Raw genomic sequence first — 9,891 nt, forward strand, 5'->3', positions numbered from 1 at the left:
CCAATAATCAATGATATCTGAACTGGGGGAAATAGCGCTCTCATACAACACTGAAGAACCAGTAAGCAAATTTTTTTCCCCCCGAAAACTACCCTCTACAGAAGCAACTGACACTTGGTAACTGCAGGAACTCCACAGTTTCTGCATACATATAGCATGGGGGGGCTAAGAAGGGAAAGCTAACGACCGAATCTTGCAGCTGCATCTGCATAGAGTTTTGCATATCTTTGCCCTTTTTTTCTCTTTGTTGCCCTCTTATCAATTGTCCATATCAAAGAACTGAGGTGGAGGTGGATTAACTGTGACTAATTAGCTCAACTCCCTTCCCCAGCCCCTAAGCTAGTGCTGCGTTCCCAATGATCTTATCTTCAAGCAAGTGAGGACACACCAATGCCGACTTCTGTTACAGTAAAATGCTGGAAACTATGTAATGTGCCTAGTGCATGCTGGATAGGCTAAATAAAGTCATGGATAGGGTGGGCGGCTGGAGTGGAAGAGGGTATGCGGGGACAAAAAATGATGGGAAAAATTAAAAACTAATGTATATAAAAACAATAAAATACAAGGTGGCTGATGTAAAGAATGAAAAATTAGGCTGAGCCGTGTGCATTATCAATGCTTAGCAGTTTTTGACTACAAAAATTGCAATTTCTAATAGTTCATACTTACATATCCATGGGAAGTAACACAGGAAGGAGTTTAGAACGTGCCTTCCCCAAAACACGCCACTCTGGCATACTGACCATTTTGTTAACTCCCTACACATATAAAATAATGTAAAGTTATATGTGGATATGTTATGTAAATATATTATTAGCCTGCAGACTGAAAAAATGTCTAAGAACACACAGCACTATAGTCTAGTGATGAAAAATACGCCTTTGGACTCAGACTTGGTTGATACAAAATTCTAGCTTTGACACAAATTCTAGCTTTGACACTTACCAGTAGCGTCACCTTGGGCAAGTCAACCTTCTGTGCCTTATTTTCTTAATTTATAAAACGTGCCAGAATTTTACTTATTCAATTATTTGACAATTAAATGAGTTAATATACATATTTAGATTAAAATCTCTACAGAAGTGTTGGCTCTTAGAATTGCACCAAATATCACAGTGGTACCTCCACCTGGAAAAGGTACTTCCCAGGGAGAGGAAATTCTGTATATATTCTTTGTTGTTAGCTAAAGTCCATACCTTATTCAGATTTCCTCAGTTTTATTCCTTTTCCTGTTGCAAAATAACACGATACTCTGTTTAGTAGTCATGTTTCTTTAGGCTACTCCTGGCGAGACAATTTGGATATCTTGGGGCTTTATTTTTTACTGTGTTTATGGTTTTTTTCAGTGATCACTAAATAATTTTAGAATGGGAAGAAATAAGTATTATTAAGGTCAAACAAAACTACACTTAATTTTTACTCTAATGTTCTTGACTGTCTAATTTCTTGACTCATCTCCCACCCTTTCTACCCTGCTCTTTCTGATGACTCTGACCACTCTGCTCATAATTTCCTGGTTCCTTGACTGAATTAAGAAGCTGGCTTGGACTCCAGAGAAGGCATGAGGGGCTCCCTGGGCTTCAGACAATCCAAGGGCTGCCATTATAGCTCATTCATCTACTGAAATAGGATAGTTTATAAGCCAGAGCACCTCCTACAACTAGGAAGGGAATGTACAGAAAAGGAGACTTTGCCAGTAAACTCGGCATCAGGACTGTGTTCACAGACCCTACTGTGCCTCCCAGCCATTCAATTTTTGCCAAAGTCTAGACTGATCCCCAAGTCAAACATTCAAGAGTGTGAGTTTAAAGGACATCAGATCTGGAGTAAAACTGAAAGCTGGAGAACCTCCAAAAACTGATTCGAACTTCTACAACACATCATATACAAAAATTAACTCAGAATGGATCAGAGACCTAAATGCAAGAGATTAAAATATAAATCTCTTAGAAGAAAACATAGGTGTAAACCTGTAAATCAGTGTGACCTTGATTTCAGCAACAGTTTCTTAGAAATAACACCTAAAGCATGAGCAGCCAAAACAAACAAAGAGGTAGATCAGACTTCACCACAATTACATAATAGATTTTGCTTCAAAGGGCAGTATTAAGAAAATGAGCTCTGGCAGGGTAGGCCAACTGGTTAGGCATCATCCACATATGCCAAGGCTGTGGGTTTGAATTCCTGGTCAGGGCACATACAAGAAGCAACCAATGGATGCATAACTACGTGGAACAACAAAGTGATGTTTCTCTTTCCCAAATCAATTTTTAAAAATTAAAAAAAAAAAAAAACAGAAAATAACAAGGCAACCAACAATGTGGTAGAAAATATTGGCAAATCATATAGCTGGTAAAGGAATCTGCAACTCAAAAATAAAAATCCAAGATTTTACAAATGGGCAAAGGATTCTAGACAATCAATGGACACACAGCTGTCCAATAAGCACATGAAAAGGTGCTCAGCATCATTAGTCATAATGGAAATGCAGATGATGGTTCAATGAGATGCCATTTTCCACTCAGTAGGGGACCTATATTCAAAAAGGCAATAACAAGTGTTATGGAGCATGCAGGAAAATTGGAACCCTCTTACATTGCTGATAGGAATGTAAAAGTAGTGCAGCCTCTCTGGAAAAAGACTTTGGGAGAACATGCAAATTTAACCATAAAGTTACCATATAAGCCACACTTCTACTTTTTTGTATGTAATGCCCCCGAAATGAAAATATATCTATACAAAGACTTGCACATGAATTTTTAAAACATCCTTATTATAATATTCAAAAAGTAAAAACCACCCAAATGTCTATCAACTGAGGAATAAACAAATTATGTGGTATGGCATGTCTATAAAATGGAATATCATTTGGCCATAAAAATACTGAAGTATAGAGTCATGCTACAGAATGAATGAACCCTGAAAATGTTATGCTAAGGGAAAGAATCAAACACAATAGATCACACACTTTGGTTGAATCAATTTATATATTATGTCCATGGAGAAAGCTACAGGGGAGAAATGAATGGGGAGTGACTGTCAATGGTTCTGGGGTTCTTTATAGAACAATAGAAATGTAGGATTGTTCAAAAATAAAATTTAAAAATTTAGGGATGATTGTAAAACATGGTGAGTATCCTAAAAAACACTGAATTGTGCAATTTTAAGAAAGCAGACTTTGTCATATATGTATTATAAAACAATATTTTTTGAAATCCCAGTTGAGTGGCATTCTACAAAATACCTACCCAGTAATCACCAAAACTGTCAAAGAACATCAAAATCAAAATCTAACAATAGTGAATGTAAGCTGTAATTGAAAAATCAAAATTTTTAAAAAGCGAAGAAAATCTGAGAAACTTACTGTGTCTTGTCACAACCAAGAAGGGCTTTCAGACAGGAAACTATATCTAATGTTACGCCGGATGAGATCCTGGAACAGAAGAACAGTTATAGATAAACTGAGGACATCTGAATAAATTATGAACTTCAGTTCATAATAATGTAGCAATATATTGGTTTAAAAACTGTAACAATAATATAAGATGTTGATAATATGTGCTGGTGTGTGTGTGTATAGTATAGGGGAACTCTCTGGAATAATTCTGTAAATATAAAACTGTTCTGAAATAAAAAGTTAATTAAGGGAAAAATTATCAGAAAAGGACGTACAAAAAATGTCTAACATGGTCACCAACAAAGGAGAAAGTGGATGGCAGACAAGGGTAACAGAGACATGCCACTGAAGAATCTTTGCGAACCTATTTTTTAAAAACACCTTCTGTCATACTTATAAATTGTACCAAATAAAGGGACCCATGGACATTGGCTGTGGGGGGTGGCGAGGTGGGGGAGAGCAACGGGGAGAAAATTGGGACAATGATAGTTGAACAACAATAAAATAAAATAAATTTAAAAAACCAAATGGGTAGTTACAGAACAGTAACACAGATGTACATTATAGCACAGGGAACAGTCAGTAATATTGTGATAAACATGTATGGACTAGGTGGGCACTTGAAGCAGCAAAACACTGTTGTACATCGGAAGCTACTACAGAATAATATGGAATATAAACTGTAATTGAAAATTTTTTTAAAAATTAAAAATTAAAAAAAAATAAAAGCAAACAAGCAACTGGTAGCAAAACAGTTATTCGAGGAAACCTGTCCAAATGACATCATATATAAGGTTAAAAGAAAACGCAAGAGAACCCGTTTGCAATATTCTTAGATCATGAATGGGTATCTATTACCTGTTGCATCAAGAACTTAGGGAAATCAATAAGTATTTCTTTATTATTTCAAAGAGGAGAGTGCCAGGATACTCGCCAGGTCGGATTTGCTCGTTGTGATCTCTGTTCCGGACCTGCCCCAGCTCCCTGCCGCGGTGGGCTTCCCGCCTTCCCCGCGGGCCCCGCGCTGGAGCAGAACAAAGAACGCCCGCCAGGCAGAGGGGCCCATCCCCCAACCGGAAGTGGGGGGCCAGGCCCGAGCTCCGCGGACGCGCCGGGCGGAACGTGTCCCGGCCTCGCCACGAGGTCTTCGGGGTGTAGGCGCAGATCCTGGTCCCCAGAAATGGTGCCGCTGGGGCAAGATCTGCACAGACCCCAACGCCAGTCGAGTGCTTTTCGCCCTCGATGATCTCCCGAGCTCAGTGGGTCAGACGTAGGGAAAAGCTGGACGGCGGGAGGAGCGGGGAGAAGGTTTCTTTGTTTGAAGGGCCCATTTCTGTCCTGAGGCTTCTCTGACATGGAGGCAACGTTAATGAACTCTTGTTGAAAAAAGTGAGGGGTTGACTGCGACGTTCGGACTCACAAATTTGTTGTATTTGGGGAATTTGAAGCAAGTATAAAAAGTAGTGCCCAGCCATGAAAAACTATGTGCTGCTCTTGGACAAAAGACTTTTTGAAGGGGTGGAAAACCCTTGACAACAAAACAAATACAACTCTCGTACAACACGGACTATAAAACCAGGTTAATTTTTAAATAAAAAACAAGTTATTATGAAGTTTTGTTTTTGTGACCACTGGAAAATGCTCAGTCTATCTCCTGTGCCATCAGGAATACATTTCTGAAAGGCTTTAAAATATATTTGTCTTCAAAAAAAACTAGAAAAAAGTAAAAAACAAAAAAGTAACGTATTTGTCTTCAATAAAAAGCATTTCACGTAATATGAAAATTAATATTTTTTAAAGCTACTTTTGAAAATTTCATTCCAATGTATCAAAACTAAAACAAATAGAAAAGAGGTAAAAATTACAAAATAAGATGCAAACAATTTGAGTTTCAGGTAAAATCTTAAAAAGTTGTGGAATGCAGTCAACGATATTGGAAATGATATGCGGAGGTACTAAAGTCCTCTATGATAAAATTAAAATTCCAGAAGCAGAAATTCAAGGCTATAAAACTATAAAGACTACATGATTTGAAGTCTGCAGGTTATGCGAGCTGTTAATTTTGTTTTCTTTTACTTTTTTTATTTATTAATTTTTTAGAGAGAAAGTAAGGGAGAGAGAGGGAAACATATGTGCCCCAAGGCGTGGGGCTGGGTCGAACCCACAACCTTGGTGTTACCAGGACGATTCTCTAACAAACTGATCTACCTGACCAGGGCTGCTAGTTTTATTTTTCACTTTTTTACAAACACATTCTGCTTACTATGCCTGGGGTAATTTTCCAGGCATCTAAACATTAATCCACATAACAACAATAGGAGTTATTTCCTATCTCCATCCCTTTTATGGATTAGCAAACTGAGGCCCAGAGAAGTGAATAACCGCCCTTGAAGCCACACAGCTCACAAATGGTTGACTCAGGTCCAAGCCCGCAGTGTGGCTCCCATAGACTCACCCCGAAACACCACCCTGTGCTGTAATGACTGCCTACTGTGGGCAACGACTCTCTTCATTATAATTCTGATTCCACGAACAGTTTGTACAAATCCACGTGTATTTAACCTCATGCCCAGGGAGAAAGCTGGGTGGGAAGATAAAACAGGACGCACACTTTCAGCACAAAAGCCTTTCTCAAAGCACTGGGTGGCAGCCTTTCACTGCACGCATAGTCCGTTCACAATAAAGGGGACCGGGACGGGGAGCCCGAAATCTCTGCTGCAGGCTCCCTCCCCCCATCTGGGAACAGCAGGAGGGAGATTCCGCTAATCGCAGCCTTCTCAGAAAACCCAGAATCAGCTCCGGAAGAGGCCAAGCTTAGGGGACCAAGCCCCTGCTCCTCTCGAGAATGTTGGAATGGGACACAAGAATCTAAAAAATAAAATAAAATAAAGACATTCTTCTACCCGTTGACCGTGTCCAGGCTTTGGGCAAGAACACCCTAGACGGTCATGGCTGTGATTCAACATGTTGTGAAGGACCCAAAATCAAGACTATTTTGTGACATGTGAAAATTATATTCTAAGTTCTGTTAGGTTTGTGCCTGAAGAAGGGAGGAGTCGGGAGGACCAGTCCGAAGCCTTTATTGAGGGACATTTGAGCAGGCGGCTGAATACGAATGGACCGCAGCCCTGAGGGAAGGGATGGAGGGATTTTCAAGGGCGTGGGGCAGACCCTCAGGGGCACGGGTCACCCTGCTGGTCAGCTCTAGAGTCCAGGGTGTAGGTGTTTGCGAAAGAACAATGTCCCCCGATTAGGGATGGCTATCAGGAGACTTGTCCTTGTTCCTGGGAAATGATTAAGGGAGAGGGGAAGGGGCAGGAGAAGGGGGTGTAATCAGTTCTCAGCGGGCTGTGGCGGCTGCGCCTTAGTCGCCTCTGTTAATGGGGAACCGCGTGATCGGGCGCCTGGCCGCTGACGCAGACCCTCTTTGTCCCGGCACAGGCGGCGGCTGAGGTCCGCGTGGCTGCAGGCCACAGCTCCCGAGAGCACAGTGGCCGCTGGCCGTGGCCTGTTTTGTAAGGCCTGACGCAGGTGGCAGGTGGCGGCAGAGGCAGCATGGGGTCTCTGGCCCTAACGAGTTCAAATTTTGGTGTGCATTAGTGGAATGTAATTAGAACACAGCTGAATACAAAACCCAGCCCTACCCTGGTTGAGTATCTCAGTTGGTTAGAGTGTCATCCCGGGTATACCAAGGTTGTGGGGTCAATCCCCGGTAATAAAGCATCAACCTATGAATGCATAAATAAGCAGAACAACAAATCAATATCTCTAAGAATCAATACATCATTTTAAAAAAACCACCCAGCCTTTTTCTCCTGAGCAGGGAAAACCCAGGTCTCCAGCTCCTGCGTGTCTGTCCTTTCTATCATGCTACTCCCACACTCACCCAGAATAATTCATTTCTGACACTTCTCTCACCAAATGTGCGTCGTGTTTTCTCACACCAAGTGTTCGCCACGACACCAGCGAGGGTCCTACATTTGAGCTCAGCCCTGACGTGACCCACCGGGATGCAGCGTCAGATCCCACAGGCTGAGGGCTCAGTCCCACGAGGCCGCCTTCCCGTGACATGCCAGTCCCACATAGCAGGCCCCCAGGTTACCTGCCACTCCTGCCCGACCTGCCTGCAAAGCCAAGGTTCCCATCACCTCCTACCCCTTTGGGTTTCATTTGCTAGAGCGGCTCACAGAACTCAGGGCAAAGAAAGGATGTGGTAAAGAATACAGGCGAGTGGCCAGGAAGAGGGGTGAGGTCTGGGGGGGGTCCCAAGTGCAGGAGCTTTGGGAAGAAATAAGTATGGCTTAAGGAGATGCACGTGGCTGCCGAGTTGACAAGGGGTGGATTTGAGATGGCAGTTTTGGGGGGAAAGTTGACCGGGCTACAATGCCCATATTTCAGTCAAACACCGACCTGGACAGTGCTGTGAAAGTGTGCTTCGGATGAGACTAACATCTAAGTCAGCGGGCCTTGTGTAAAGGCCCTCCTTAATATGGGTGGGCCTCATCCAATCAGTTCTCACCCTTAAGAAAGAGACAGAGGTGGCCCAAGGATGATGGGATTCAATCTCCAGTCTGGCCTTGGACTCAAGTATGCAACTCTCTCCTGCAGCTCCAGTCTCCCAGCCTATCCTGTGGATTTTGGACTTGCAAGCTGACATAACTGCATGAGTCAATTTCTTTCTTTTTTTTTTTTTTTTTGTTTTGTTTTGTTTTGTTTTAATTGATTGATTCCAGAAAGGAAGGGAGACACACACATAGAATGTGTGGGACACAGACAGAGACATTGACTTGTTGTTCCATTTATTTATGTGTTCATTGATTCATTGGTTGATTCTTGTATGTGCCCTGACCGGGGATAGAACCCGCAACCTTGGTGTATTGAGACGATGTTCTAACCAACTTAAATACCTGACCAGGGTGAATCAACTTCTTAAAACAAATTTTTCTGTCTAATAAACTGCCCTTTTAGAGAAAAAGTTTGCTGATCTCCACCATAGTCACCTGGCCTACACCACAAGAGTTGTCAGGATGTGATTAACAACCTTCCTGGATGTTTTTATACCTATAAGGTGTACTAGGAATGCTGGTTTTGAAATGTAAAGCCTAAAAATATTTTTAAGGGACGTAAACTGCATAGACCAATGGAATAGAGAGCCCAGAAATAAATCTTTGCATGTAGGTCAAATTATTTCAAAAAGGGTGGGAAGGCCATTCAATGGGTAAAAGACAGTCTTTGCAATATATGATGCTAGAGAAACTGGATACACATTTCAAAAAAAAAGAAGTTGAACCCTTACTTTACATAATACACAAAAATTAACTCAGAATGAATCAAAGTCCTAAACTGAGGAGGTAAAATTATAAATCTCTTAGAAAACATTGGGGCATACTTCATAACATTATATTTCACAATGGTATCTTGGATATGACAACAGAAACACAGGAAACAAAATTAAAAAGATTTTTGTAGTATATCAAAATCAAACACTCCTGTGCATAAAATCAACAGAGTGGAAAAGCCATTCACAGAGTGGGAGAATATATCTGCAAATTATATATCTGATAAGAAGTTAATAACCAAGGTACAATGGTTGGCCAAAGTAGGTTTACAACTGTAAAAGAAATGATACAATAGTTGGTAAATAATAATACAAGAATGAATTCCGTTTTGCATACTCACAGCTGTAAACCTATTTTTGCCCACCTCTGTGCATAAACTTCAACTCAACAACAAACACCTGATTAAGAAGAAAAAAATACTTTACTAAGTATTTCTCCCCAAAAGATATACCAATCAATAAAAACCAGTATACAATGAGATACCACTTTACACCTAGTAGGATGCTCTTATATTTTTTAAAAAACAAAAAAATCAGAAAAGAAGTGCCAGCAAGGATTTAGAAAAATTGGGACCCTTGTTGCTTCCTGTTGGAATGTAAAATGGTGTATCTGCTATGGGAAACAGTACATTGTTTCTTAAAGAAAAATTAGGTAACCCTGGTTGGTGTGGCTCAGTCAGTTGGAGAATCGTCCTGTGCATGGAAAGGTCATGGGTTCGATTCCTGGTCAGGGCACGTACCTGGGTTGTGGGTTTGGTCCTTGGTCTGGGTGCACACTGAAGGCAATTGATCTATGTTTCTCATACTGATGTTTTCTCTCAAATCAATAGATGAAAATTTAAAATTTAAATTACAACATGTGGCATATATATGCAGTATATTAATACAATGTCTGATTCTTAAAGACATGTTTTATACAAAATCATGGAATTTAAATAAGTGTGTCTTTTGCCCTGGAATTTAAATAAGTGTGTCTTTTGCCCAGTTGTTTGGGGTGCTGTCCCATAAACCAAAAGGTTGATGATTCGATCCCCATTCTGGGCACATCCCCGGGTTGTGGGTTTGATCCTGCTTGGGGCGTGTACCAGATAGGCAATTGATCGATGTAACTTTCTTACATTGAGGTTTCTCTGTCTGTCTCTGTTTCTCTCTCTCT

The sequence above is a fragment of the Furipterus horrens genome, unplaced genomic scaffold (genome assembly GCF_987537825.1).
Source record: "Furipterus horrens unplaced genomic scaffold, mFurHor1.1.pri manual_scaffold_16, whole genome shotgun sequence".
Lineage (NCBI taxonomy): Eukaryota > Metazoa > Chordata > Mammalia > Chiroptera > Furipteridae > Furipterus > Furipterus horrens.